This window comes from Uranotaenia lowii, chromosome 3 (assembly GCF_029784155.1).
Source record: "Uranotaenia lowii strain MFRU-FL chromosome 3, ASM2978415v1, whole genome shotgun sequence".
Lineage (NCBI taxonomy): Eukaryota > Metazoa > Arthropoda > Insecta > Diptera > Culicidae > Uranotaenia > Uranotaenia lowii.
In genome coordinates this window covers 320,617,666-320,631,953 of record NC_073693.1, presented here as the reverse complement: position 1 = coordinate 320,631,953, position 14,288 = coordinate 320,617,666, and the positions used below count along the sequence as shown (strand labels likewise).

At 35.2% G+C, this 14,288-nt stretch overlaps 1 protein-coding gene across 3 annotated transcripts in view; it reads right to left on the bottom strand.

Annotated features, from left to right (window-relative positions):
• The window catches only part of LOC129757709 (zwei Ig domain protein zig-8-like), a 928,615-nt gene extending 921,438 nt beyond the window's left edge, over positions 1–7,177 (bottom strand). The window contains exon 1 of one of the 3 annotated variants that reach the window (XM_055754998.1): positions 5,789–7,177. The gene's annotated coding sequence lies outside the window, so the exon portion shown is untranslated. The remainder of the gene's footprint in view (positions 1–5,788) is intronic. The other 2 variants (XM_055754995.1, XM_055754996.1) reach the window with 2 other exon arrangements.
• Between the last annotated feature and the right edge of the window lie 7,111 nt (positions 7,178–14,288).

Here is a 14,288-nt window from a genome sequence, read left to right as displayed (position 1 = left end):
AAAAAAATACACAAAAAATCTTTTTGATTATTACGTGTCTCTGAAAATTGCAACCTTTAAAATAAATCACCAGTAATTAACAAAACCTGTAATTTTATACCTGTTCCATAAAAGTTAACGAAGATTCATTTATTATTACAGCAAATGTTATGTAAAACAATTTGTACACTAAAAATTAAACGTCACGTAATTATGTTTTCGACCTATAAAATTATGGTAAATGTCCAGCTCCTTTTTGTTACAGGACATTTGCGTAATTTAACAGGAAATAATTTTTGCTGTGTAATCAACAATGATTTATTCTTAATCAAAAATAAAAAAAAATTGTCCGGGCATATGCGGGTATCGGGTTTATAAATTTTTAACCCAAACCCGAATAATATACGGGCAAATCCAGCCAAAATCGAAGTATTTTCCAAAGAAAGGCAAGAAATGAGCTGAACAATAAACACACAAAGTGATTTTTACGAAGGCACATCAGCGGCGTACAAATCTTGTTTTACAATTTCCAAAAAATGCATGCCTATAATTAGTTGAAAACTTGGAATTTCGTATAAATTGTGAATAATCCTGGAAAAACCGATCCTTTTCTTTGATATTCGGGCAACTGGACTAGACCTGGCATCTTCCAATTTTTTCTTAGAAAATTTGGGCAAGCTCCGGGTAAAACGGCAAACTGGAATGCTAATGAGGCCGTAGGAATGGGGCGGGGGGCGTTTTGGGGGTTTAAACCCTCCTCCATGAGGGTCCAGGAAAAGCAAGGGAGGTTTTTATCTATACACTCAAATTTAAATTTTTAATAAAATTTTAATGATTGAGTAAGGTTATTCAAGAGTGTTAAACTTGACTTAGAACTGATGCCAAAACCTCAAAAACTAATCTCAGTTTCAGAATTCTGCGACAACTTTTTTGAAATTTTCCCACTTGTCGATTGAAACTCAGTTATTAATATTAAATTTTAAATGAGATTAAATTCATTCCGGAATTCTGGTTCCATACTGTCAAAATCATAATTGTGTATCTGTTTTCATATTTTGGATTCTGAATCTAGTTTAAGATTTTTGGTTTGAAATTCGAATAATCATTGAAAATTTTTGATAGATAGATAATGTTTTGAAATCCTCGTTAAAGTATTGTTTCGCATTTCATACAAAATTTGATCCATGAATTTGAAAATACATATACATTTTCAAAATTTAAACAAAAATTTTCAGAATTTGGAAAAAAAAGAATATAAGAAACCGTCCTGAGTATTTGTTTCGTTTTAAGATTCGAAATTCTTGAACTTTATTCTTAATTGCAATTCAGGTAAAGCCAAGCATTAAAATGGCGCTCCAGAACCAAAAACTCGGAGCCAGATCTTTATTCGAAACTTATATTTAAATTCAGAATCACAAGTCGGATGAAAAAAAAAAATAAAATAATAAGTGAAACTTCAAATAACAAAATTTTTATAATATTTAAATTCAGATTCACAAATCGGATAGAGAGAAGTTAAAATATTGATTGAAACTCAAAACAACAAAATTTTTTATGATAGAGTTCATGGTTGAGGGCTCTGCAATATAATTCACATCTTGGTTCTCGATTTTTAATTGATTTTGAATTAAGATTAAGATTATTGATTTTGAATTAAGATTAAGAAAACATATTGAAAAGGACTGATATTAAAAATTCAAGTTCCAATTCAGATGGAAAATAACTTTGACAATCAATATCAAAATGTCAAGGAGACTATTCCATTTAGGAATTCAAATGTTAAGAGATCACAAATTTATAATGGTGATAGGTAACGTTATTTCAAATTTTCAGCTGAAGATCACAAATATGAAGCAAAATTTGATTTTATTTGGAAGTTTGTTTTATGAAAAAAAAAAGAAACATATAATCTTCATGTGAAAAAATCTGCAGGGAATTTTTATTTTATCGGTTTGTTGATAAGTTTTTTTTAAATCGCAGGTTTTTTAGATATTCGATTTTCGAACTAAAATTTTGAATTTGAATTTGCAAGAATCAGACTTGAAAAGCAAAATTGTGATAATTTACTTTCACTTTTAAAAATTTTATGTTTTTTTCTTTAGATGGTTGAATCGAAATGGTTTATTGATTTTAACAAGATTTTGGAAATATCAACTGATAAATTTTCGTAGAGGGTAATTTCGTGTGCTTAAAATATAAAATTTGATGAGGGTTGCGTCGTTTTGTAACAAAACAGATGCTGTCTTAGAACTACTTTTTTGTAAGTGATAAACTTTTGTTTTCCTGTGTTAGATTGATTCAAAAATAAACATGTTTTAAAGCAACAGAATTTCTTTGCATTTACGTTTAATGGTTAACTATTTATCGATCTCTATGCTGATGCTTCAAAAACAGTAAAAAGCCAAAGACTGTAAAATAAGGCTTAAAAAAATGATATTTTATCATTTGGTTTTTGGATTGGATGCAATTTTCAAAATTATCTTCTGGACCTATGAAAACCCGTGTGCAAGGTCACAAGACTCAATCATCGTTTTAGCACGATTTCATGAATCTATATATATAAAAAGCAATTTCTGTGGGTTTGTTTGTTTGTTTGTTTGTTTGTTTGTCCTCTATAGACTCAGCCGTCTTTACAGCTAGAGAGCTGAAAATTGGCATGGATGCTCATTAGGACCAGGAATGATGAAAAATGTTTTCAGATTTTCGGATGACCCCTCCTGAAGGGGGTCGTCCATACAAGACAAATATTGTTTTCGCGATATTGACGTTATTTTTCGTCAGATTGAGATGAAATTTGCACATGAGGGTTTTTAGAGATGACCAATTGGTTTCAGGTGTTCAATTTTGGGTCAGGGGTCGGCAAAAGGGGTCGTCCATATCAACTGTTTAATATTTTTGCGATATTGGCATTATTATACATCAGATTTAGATGAAAATTTGCACTTATAAATTTTGAGTGACGAGCAATCGATTCTAGGTATTAAATGCGGAGTCAGAGGCCAGCCAAAGGGGTCGTCCATATAAACCATTCGCTGTTTTTGCAATACTGACGATATTATGCATCGGATTCAGATGAAAATTTGTTCACGAGAGTTTTGAGGGACGGGCAATCGAGTTTTGGCAACGAATTTAGTAGAAGGGGCCGGCAAAAGGGGTCGTCCATATTACTTTTCAATATTTTTGTGATATTTACGTTATTATAAATCGGATTGTGATGGAAATTTGTACAAAGGAGTTATTAAGGACAAACAAATGATCCCAATTATCCAAATCTTGGTCAGGGGTCGGCCAAAGGGGTCGTCCATATTAACTGTTCACTGTTTTCGCGATATTGACGTAATTATGCATCGGATTGAGACGAAAATTGGGACCCGGGAGTTTTAAGGGATGAGTAATTCATTCCAAGCATCCAATTTTGAGGGAAGGGTCGGAAAAAGGGGTCATCCATATTACCTGTTCACTGTTTTTACGATATTGACGTAATTATACTTTGGATTAAGATGAAAATTGGCACACGAAAGTTTTCAGGGATGGATAATCGATTTCAGGTATCAAATTTGGTGTAAGGGATCGGAGAAAGGGTCGTCCATATCACCTGTTCACTTTTTTGCGATACTGACGTTATTTTACATTGCGTTGCACTGAAAATTCACACACGTGGGTTTTAAAAGTAAGGCATCCGATTTCAGGTATCAATTTTTGTAAAAGGAGTCGGCCAAATTACCGGTATTTTTTTTTTAATATTTGCGTTATTATCCACCGGATTAAGATGAAAACTAGCACACGCGAGATTTAAGGACAAACAATTGATTCCAATTATCCTATATCAGGGCAGGTTTCGGCTATATTGGTGTAAAGGGTCTGCAAAAGGGGCCGTCCATATTCACTTGTGGTTTTAAGATACGGGCGATGTAAAAATTAATGCACGGGTTTTTTCAGGTGAGACGAATTGATCCGTATTGTGAAATTTTCAGTTAAAAGTTCATGCACAGGATCGATGAGTTTGGGGGTGGTTTTCCCACTTTTCAATAAGAATACTGTTTAGAAAAGGTACTTTTTGTTCAGTGTAGAGAACGTTTTACTTTGTTTGGAAAACATAATCTTATTTTTTTTTTCACATTTTTATGATTGCTTGCGAAACGAAGTTCGTACGGGATCAGCTAGTACATATATAAAATTAGCGCAATTAACTAAAGAGCCGCATGCGGCTCGCAAGCCGCAGGTTGCCGACCTATGGTCTAGCATATTTTGTTATCACTAAAATTATTTTTAAACCTCGTTTAGCAATCCTTTTTTGAAAGAAAATTTTAAAGCACAACGATGCCAAATTTTGGAAATAAATTATACCTTAAGGTGGCATCGTTATGCCCTCAAAGCTTATAAGGAAACGTTGGATAAACAAGCCATCAATAAGCTTTCAGGGACACCTACAGTTGAGATTATCGAGGTGTCCTTATATGAAGAGTTAGACCCAAATTTTTTCATTGTACCGTCTTTGCTCGGGCAAAATGATACCAAATTAAGCTTTTTAGGCATGATAGAAAAAGTTGTAGATTTTTATTTTTACATTTTTTTTCACTCAGGTTAAGTGTTTTCCGAGAATTTCAAATTTTAACCCTTTTAAATTGGGTGATCTAACAATCAATAAATCATGTTATAAGGCAATTATATTTTCCTTTTTTTTTTTTTAATAAACACAAACACACACAGGATCTCAATGAAACTTGATATGTCTTCGAATATACTCCTTTTTACTTAATTCTAAGCGTATAACTTTCGAGGATATGATGACTAGCATCTTACAAATGCCAAAACCACCAACCCAAAGAAAGTGTACTTTGTATGCCGTGACCGGGATTCAATCTCATGACCATTGGCATAGAAGACTTGAAGGCAATCCTCTACGCCAGGGGCTGCAATTAAAGAAGATATTCAAGGTTTTATGAAGAGGTGTGAGAATTGCTTTTAAGATCTCTTGAAACCTTTTAAGAGATCTTCAGGGAAAAATTAATTCAGAGTCTTATAAAGATTTTGGAGAACGTTATAGTTCTCATAGCCTACCGTTTATGACAACGACCACTTCATTTATCTTTTTTTAAAGCAATGGCATTTATTTTCAATTCATGTTAAAGTTTAAACTGTAATTCGAGCAAACATTTTTTCATGATAAAATTACACTTGTATTTACCAATTCATTTGTTTGCCTAAACATATTCTTGAGAATAGTTTTTAACGCATAGAAGTCATCTGTAAATTAAGGAAATTGTTCTCTTACACAGATTTTTACACATTCTTTCAGAAAAATAATGCTGAATAAAGACTTCCACAGCTGTATAGCTCTAATCAATGCATTTATCTAGCGGGTTAAATTTCTAATGCGCTGTGAACGAGCATCAATTCCCAGAAACGACCCCGCCGCTTCTCCTGCTGTTATCAGTCTCCAGTAGAAGCTGTCTGAGTAACCTGATTCGATTACAAACTTTGAATCCATTAAAGCGAAGACAACGCAAGAACGTCGTCTTTCGAATGGATCGGCGAAGCCGGTCCATTATCTCATATCGAAGCTCCTCCGATTCGATTCGATTAAACAACAGAAAACGTCGAAGACGTTGCAATAGGTTTTTGGAAAATTTCCAGAAATCGATATAACCTAATTATGGTGTGATGGTGCACTGGGCTAGAAAATGGTTCTCGAAAGTAGGAAACAATAACAGAGCTGGCCCTCATGTTACAATAAATCGACCGAATGGATTGGGTTTTCTCAGCTGGGCTCTAGAGAGCTCAGGGATGGGTCAATAACCAATTTTACCTTATTCTCTCCAATTAGGCTGCCGGCTAGATAGTTATGTGTGTTCCAGGAAAACGGCCGCCGGTATCCTTTTCCTGACCCAAGAAGGTCCAATTCGGTTAGCATCCGTGTCCGTGAGCCGAGAAAGGTCATCGGGACTTCACCGATGGAATTTAAATCATTCTACAATTTCCCGGATAAAATCCTTGCCTTTGGTAGGGGTAGAAAATGCTGCGTGGAATAAATCACCTTCTCACTAGTTTTCGATTACCGGGCGAATCTTTAGATGAATCACTTCGGAACGATGGAAAATCACAGAACCATGCCACTTGCACACGAATCGTTTAAACTTTTCGATTTACCGCCCCCACCACGTGGGATGGAATTCGAAGAATGTGGAGCACGCGAAACCTTCAGTTGGTCGATCCGGTGTGGGAGAAAACTTTTGCTTGTGCTCACCACCACCACGGTTTGGGAAACATGCGAACGAATCCTCTGTTGAATCGTTACCGTGGCTCTCACTAATCCAGCATTGAATCCGCGGAACGTTGGAACTTTTAATTAAAGTTCTGTTTGAACTATTTCCAAACTGGGAACATCGCGCTACACATTCCTGGTTGTGAAACCAGTTGGAGACAGTTTGTCTTGCATTTACATAATGGCATCTGGAGCACTGCACCCGTAAACCCGGGATGGATGACAGCTTTTTTGTATCTTGACACAATTCCCAACAATCAGCTGATTATCCTTTACAGCTTCCACACAACACGACGACGACGACGACGAAGCGAAGCAAAAACACACCCAGTGTGACGGAACTCCCACACCCCCAGAAATGGCAGAAATTCTTAGCTTCGGTTTCTATTCCTTGCCCAACAAATTTCACCTTCACCAGCACATCAGCGATACAACTTCATCCTTGATTACCGTGGAAAACTCACAAAACGGAGCCAATCCTTCGGGCTTTTCCCCCAAAACAACACACACCCCACAATTCAATTCAGGGACGAGTTTCGAATCCTTCGCCGAAAGAGAGATGACGATGAAGACCCGATACCCGCATCAACACGAAAAGACGAAGACGACGCCTTTTCGCGAATCTTCACTTACAACGAGCCAGCACTAGCATTGGACCATCTCCCGCAATATCGTGGGAATATTTCCGGTTTCCCACCGTCTTAAACAGATAGATCCCAAGCTAAAAAAAAAGCCCTGTAAACCACCCGGTGTGGGGCCACAGCCTCAACCACACTCTTGCCGCCACACGTCAAACAGCAGCTTTCGACGGATCCGCGGGATAAAAACGCGCGCGCCACGACCGGACCAACGGCATTCAACGCATACCTAAAGGACGCGAACAATCGAAGACGGGGTTGCGAGCAGACTGACTGGCCACACACAGTTTCCCACCGATGATGGAGAATCCACCCATCCAGGGTCCTTCCAGTCCGGTCCGTTTTTCCAGCGGTAAACCCGAACAAACGGTTACAGCACGAACCAAAGCCGAAGCCGTTCGTGCCCAAACGGCAACAACGGGCGGCTGCAAACGGAATTCGCCCGATGAACAAACGGGCGGCTCCGATGGCGAAACAAATCGGCCTCCCTCGGTGGAAAGCGAAAGCGAATGTAAACAAACCGGGGAAAATTTTGCTATCGGGGGGAATTTGAGGGTGTTTTTCCGGCGACTGCTCTAACAAGGATGCTGTTGACTGCAGAGCGTAAATTTACTCCCATTTTCCTTCCTTTCCCCAACCTAAATTCTACTGGAAGCCGTCGCTTTCAAAAGAAGTGCCTACACGGAGAACAATCGACACTGGTTTGCGGTACGGTATCGATCCTACTACTGACACAGTTTCAATTGATGTTTGGTTCGGTTCTATTCTCTCTCGACTGCTGTCATTGTTACTGGTCCGATGGGCGTAGCTAATTTGGCATTGACCGTTTGCTGTCTCTCCCCGTCGTTGCCATGGGACAAAGCGAGCGATTTCCGGTACTTCAGCATGCTTTAAAAAATCAAAGGAAATCTTTATTCAACCGACATGAATTCTGGAAAATTCCTACTTTTCACAGAATAAAACAATGCTCTTATTTCAAGATATTGTTTAGTGGGAATCTCATATAACAAATTTGAATTATTCTGAAATTTTGGTAAACGACGTTTTGAAAAAAGAAAACTCGTTACCTAAAATTAAAAAAAAAGGTTTAACAATAAAAATGAAAAGACTTTTTAAATTAAAATTATGGATTCCATGAACTTAGAAGGTACTTTAATCCGGGGTAATATTGATCACTTTTTTCAATATTTTTCGATTATTTTTTCTGTTAAGGGGAATGTGCCATGTTTCATATTTTTGAAATCGGTACTGTACTAATGAACTGGTAATGGACGTGAAATATGGTTGCAGAAATTTAATAGACCCCTTTAAATTTGATTAAAAAATCGATTTCGTCTCTCTTTTGAATTTGATGCTTTGGGGTTACATTGATCTGTCTCTATTTTTACGGTTTTAACGAGTTTTCTCGATCATCATCTCGATCACCTTAAAAATATTTGCAAATGTTAGTTTATCAGTTTTATATTGCTTTATAACATTTTGTTTTAAAAACATTCATGATTGAAAAATGTACATACTATTTTGTTACATGCATTTAGGGGCAAATATTAAAACAATTGCTAAATAGTTTGAGCTAGAAAATAAAAATGAAATTTACCCTTTAAACATTCCTCTAGGCCCTCCCACTGTATCCATATATGTATATTCATTTTTTCTTCAAAGTTAACCATTTGATAGGGTTCCTATCCATTTGTCCAATACGGACTTACTCTTGGGAAATGTCTATATTTTTTGAAAATCAAAAATTTGTAACTAAAGAATTACAAAAATAGCAAAATAACTATACATATACGAAGAGAAAAAGTAGTTCTTTTACATTGAACAACCCGTTTCCTTCTAAATGCTTTTTGGTTTCATCAGGAGAGCTGTTTGTTTGCAAGCCTTGAAAAAAATAGAAATTTATAGATTTGAAAAATTTACCATTTGAGTTGATACTCAATTCATAGGCTTTCAAACGTAGAAAACAGTTTTCAAAAATTCAAACTATAGACTGAGTCAGGGCCGTAGGAAAAGCCGGCTCATGTGTTTGGTGACATAATTGTTGCTCAAAAAAAAGGAAAAAAGTGGAATTCCTAATTTAGGTATGAGTAATTTAAAAATATGGATCTGTATTTATTTAAAATCCTAACATTCGAAAATAAGTCCAAAAAATTGCAAATTTTTAATAAAGTTTTAAATAACAAATGAAGGATGTCAAAGGTTTCAATTTCAATGTAAAATGTATCAAATATTAAAAAAAAAGAGATTAAGTTTGCGGTTCAAATCTGATTTTTTTTTAGTCTTGTAAACTCGATAAAAATTCAAAAATTTTAGTTTGTACTTTGTTCTACAAAAATTTATCATTTATAATAGAATCCTACGAATATTTGAAAAAAAAATAAAAATCGAGATTTTTCAAGAAACAAAATTTTTTAAATGATCTCAAATTCAAATGTGATCAAGCTTCTATTTAAAATGCTTCTTGCTCTTTTCAATACCTCAGTAACTTTCTTCCTATGGTTTATCCGTCTATCATTCCAAATCTATAATATTCACGGATAAAGACACTTAAGTTTAAAAAGTAATAATATTTGTGATTTCTTCTGATTTGAGTTTCCAAACTGGATGTAATTGTATAAAAAAAAAGATTTTTAATCCAGAATTAAAATTAAGAAGCTGCGATTTCTTGCAATTTGAATCCTTAACTTCTCGCTTTGATATTTTATTTTGTTAAAAAAAAAACTAAACTTCAATTATGGTTTCAAGTTGAATTTTTAACGTAAATTCCAAATCTGAATCCTGCCATTTGAATCTGATTTCCGAATTTGAGAACGATTTCAAAATCTCATTTCTAGATAATAATTCCATTGAATTATGAACCAACATGCGGAATATGTATCAAAGTCTTTATTCAGAAATTTTTCATTTGAATTATTAATTTTTGGCTTGTGATTCAAAATACAAATTGCAAATGATGAAACTGTATCCGAATTTTCCATTCTGGATTATAATTATCAAACATTTTCAACACAAGTTATCTATCTAGGTTAACCAAGTTTTAATTAATTAATATTATTGAGTTATTCAGATATACTATCGTAGGTACTTTTCAACTAAAGAGTTATTTTTTTAAGTGTAGCACTTATTTAGTCCTCAATATGATTAATTCAGATTCTGCATAAGAATTTGAATTAATAGTTTCAAATTCATATCGTAAAAATTGTTTAAAATAAAAAACAAAATTCTTTTCATATTCCGAAATGGTGTGTTTCGAATATGGAAAACGCATCTAATATAAGTTTGAAATGCAAAACCTAGATTCAAATCAGGATTTGATCCAAATGATGATCCAAACTGAAATTCAAGAACATTAAACTGGATACAGAAATCAAAATCTGATCACACATCAAATTTAAATGTTTTTAAGGAAATTTGAAATCACAAAATCTATAAGTGAATCTAACCTAAACTTTTCTGAAACGTTTATAAAATTACTTTAATTATTCATGATTTTTTTCATAAAAATCTTGAAGAGAAACACTTGGAAAAGAAATTTTCTATTGAAACACATCAGTCAATTTTAAATAATATTTTTAGATTCCAAAAAATAGTTCATGATCAGATCATTTTAATAAAGTATGCTCAAAAATTTTGGACGCAAAATACATAATTCTTTATTTTAATTAATGTTTGATTTTGCGAATGAAGTGAAAAAAATCGGCTAAATTGAGGCAATCTGGCAAGCTTAGTCTAATCTTATTAAAACTCGGTATTCGGTCCTGAGTTTCTTTCAACAAGTGTGAATTTTTTTGAAAAACTATAGTAGAATTGTGGACTTGGGATAAAATTGTAAGGTTTTAGCTTCTGTTCTGAATCGAGATTATTATTCTTCAATCATTTTGATCGTTTATCACAATTTGATCAAATATTTGAAATTTTGAGTTTAGTGAAGAAAATTTTGCCCGCATTTTTCAACTCTCATGGGGGGGGTTTAACCCCCCAAACCCTCCCCCCCCCCCCCCCCCCCCCCGTTCCATCGGCCATGGACTGAGTTATCGATGATAATGTGCAAAAATTTATTGTCGGTCAAAATCACCCTGGTGGTCAAAGTTACCCCGTTTTACGGTTATTTTTTTTTTTTCTTAAGAAATCTAGTTTTTGAAAGAAAATCTTTCAGGTGATGTGCAAATTTGTGGAGAATGCCTTCATATGGGAAAAGTACTTCCAACGCACCAGTCGAGTTCTTAGACATATGTAATATTTTAAGGTTTTTAAAAACATACTTATGATTTGTTATAAATTTTGATCTTTCTCACATTACTACGAAATATCAATTCCAAAATTCATTTTTTTCTTTATTACCTTGTAATCTTGAATTCAACCCTGACTTTTAAAAAGGTTGCACCAAGCAGAGAAAAATAGAAAAAACATATTATGTGATACCTTACTATAAGATAGTCTAAATTTTGATTTAAAGCTGAAAAATCAAGCAAAAAACGCCAATATATGCTTTCCTGGGTATGTTTAATCACGGATAAAGCGATACAACGCGCTCCTCACAAAATGTTGAAAACGGCATTAACTTTCCAAAACGGTCAACTTTCATTCAAAATCAATAAAAAGTGTAGAAACAAATAACCAGGATTCCGCTGAACTTAAAATGCTGTAAATGACTAAAAATCGCATGGAAACTATAATAGATATTGGGTAAATGGGCTAAAATAGTAGAATGCAAATTTCGCTTTTTGACGCGTTCTTGAAACCCAATATGGCGGCTTTAGTTTAACTTTAAATGCTGTTAATCACTGAAAATCGCATGAAACCTCCCCCGCCCCCCAATATGGGAATTGAGTCAAAGGAATAAACGAGTAGAAGTCAAATTTTGCTATCTGCTTCACCCAAGATGCAGACATTCGCTTATTTTTAAAATGTTGTAAATGGTCGAAAATCTCATTAAAATTTCATACAATTTCCAGTTATTTACAGCGATTTTCAAGTTTAAAATGAGCCGTCATCTTGGATTCCAAGATGGCGTCAGAAAGCGAAATTCGACTTCTATCCGTTTAGCCCTTCCATATTGTGAATGTTTCATAGATTCACAGTATTTTTAAGTTAAGTTGAAGCCGGCATATTGGATTTCAAGATAGCGTCAGATAGTGAAAGTGGAATTTTTTTTTCGAATGTGAAGGAAAGTATAAGAGAAACATGAGGTATCAAAGAAAGAAAGAATATTATCCTAAACATCATGAGTTTTTCGAAAATGATACAACGACTCACCAACGGGACCTGAACCCGCAATCTCCGCTTCAGTGAACCACAGTGAACGTGATGGAATCGATCGACACAAGCGTACACATTGAGCTCTGCGGATCAACTACTGGACCTTCTATCGAAACACCATGTATATTCGGCATGTCATCTTTCCCACTATTGATCTCACCATGTGCTTGCTAGACTTGAATCACCTGATTTTGAAAATTTTAGTTTTATTTTTTCTTCGCTAAACTATTTTGGATTTCAGTGCAGTCATTTCTGGTCATCGACCAACGATAATGCGCCTGCTCTGGCTCTTGAAAATAAAAAAAGACAAACGGGAAACATAAGTAGAACATAAAGCCTTACGATGCCTGCTTTGATAAAATAATAGAAAAATAGAATTTATCCATTATATTACTTTGAAAGTTCTCAAATCAACAGGTTTTCTATTGTTAACATAATTCTATTTGATTTAAATTTTTTTCACATCAACACATTATTATCTGTTATGTATGACTTCCCTCTTGAGTGTAAAATGTGATACTAAGAAATGATTTTTTTTTTATTTGAAGGAGAACCGTTAGATAAGGTTTGACAAAATTTAGTTCTAAGACAGTTTACTATGAGACGTTGAAGAGAACCGTTGTTCAATTGAGAGCTCTTTTTTTTATTTTATTTACATAGTATTCCGTCTCACGACATAACTTAACGAACATAATTCCTATAATTCACTCGGTCCATGGTAACCGTTCTCCAATTTCTCGGAAGCCGCACGTTCGCCAGATCACGCTCCACTTGGTCTGACCACCTTGATCGTTGCGCCCCCGCTCGTCTTGTTCCTACCGGATTCGTACCGAACACCTGTTTTGCAGGACAGTCGTCCGGCATTCTCGCAACATGTCCCGCCCAGCGTATCCGGCCAGCTTTCACCACCTTCTGGATACTGGGTTCGCCGTAGAGCCGCGCGAGCTCGTGGTTCATCCTTAGCCTCCTCACTCCGTCCTCCTGTACGCCGTCCTCCTCGAGCAATATCCATGTCTCGTGCGCGTGAGCGTCATGTAGAGTAAGATGGGGCAAGAGTACGCACTTAGTTGTGTGCTTATTGTATCTCTTCAAAGAAAAAAGTATCGATCATAGTAATAAAACCAAATGAAAATAAGGCTCTTTACCTTGATTGTATGACGCAAAAAGTTTTGATTATGTTTGTAAACATTGATAAAAAAATCATATTTTTTTAAAATTACCAAAGCGTACTCTTACCCCACCAGTGGGGCAAGAGTACGCATGAGGTGGGGCAAGAGTACGCATAAAATAATCTCATTGTATTCCATTCTGGTCCGGTGTAAGTGAGGTCTTGAATCATTATAATCGTTTATTAAACAAAACAAAGCCTTTATTTCTTAAATAATAGTTAAATTAAAACAGTTAATTCATATTCCATGGGTTAAAAACTTAAAATCATAAGGATTCTTTCAAAAATTAAATCGAAGAAAAAAAAACAAACAGAGGTAACAGAGCTTTAGTCCGACTTTGCCTTTCGTGGTCTCTTTGGAGCTTCAGAGCCTTTAAGAGGCTTTTCCTTCAATGTCGTGTTGGTCTCAGTTGCAAGTTTGCGTTTAGCTGGCGGTTTTGCCTTTTTCTGTTGAAGATTGGATTCCAACTTTTGCTTGACGGGAGTGCTCGTTATGATTTCAGACTTTTGGCCTTTCTTACGTCTTTGTTGAGGGTCCTTACGCTTCGGAAGTGGTCGAATCTCTGCAGGAGTCACGTATGATCTTTTCGAAAGATTCAGTGGTTCTTCATAATCAAAGAATTCCACTCGCCCTGAAATTGAAGGCAGTGGATCGGGAGCTTCATAACGCTTCGGTTCGACCTGCTGTTTCGGCAATGTATCAGAAAAAGGATTTTGGGGAACATCTGTTACTGCACTTGGTTCAAAATCCTTGTCAGTGAATAGGGGAAAAGTTCATATAACGCCCCATGTGGCTAATACGCGCCACGCTTGTTTTGAAGAATCTGAAACATTTTAAGCCTGCAAAATATTACCAATTTGTTTTAAATGCTGTGATTGGTCATGGCAAGTATGAATTTTTCCTTCAAATGCCCCTGTGTCGTGATAATTTCATAATTTAGGTTTTTCTTCATTTCGATCTAAATTTTAAAACACTTTT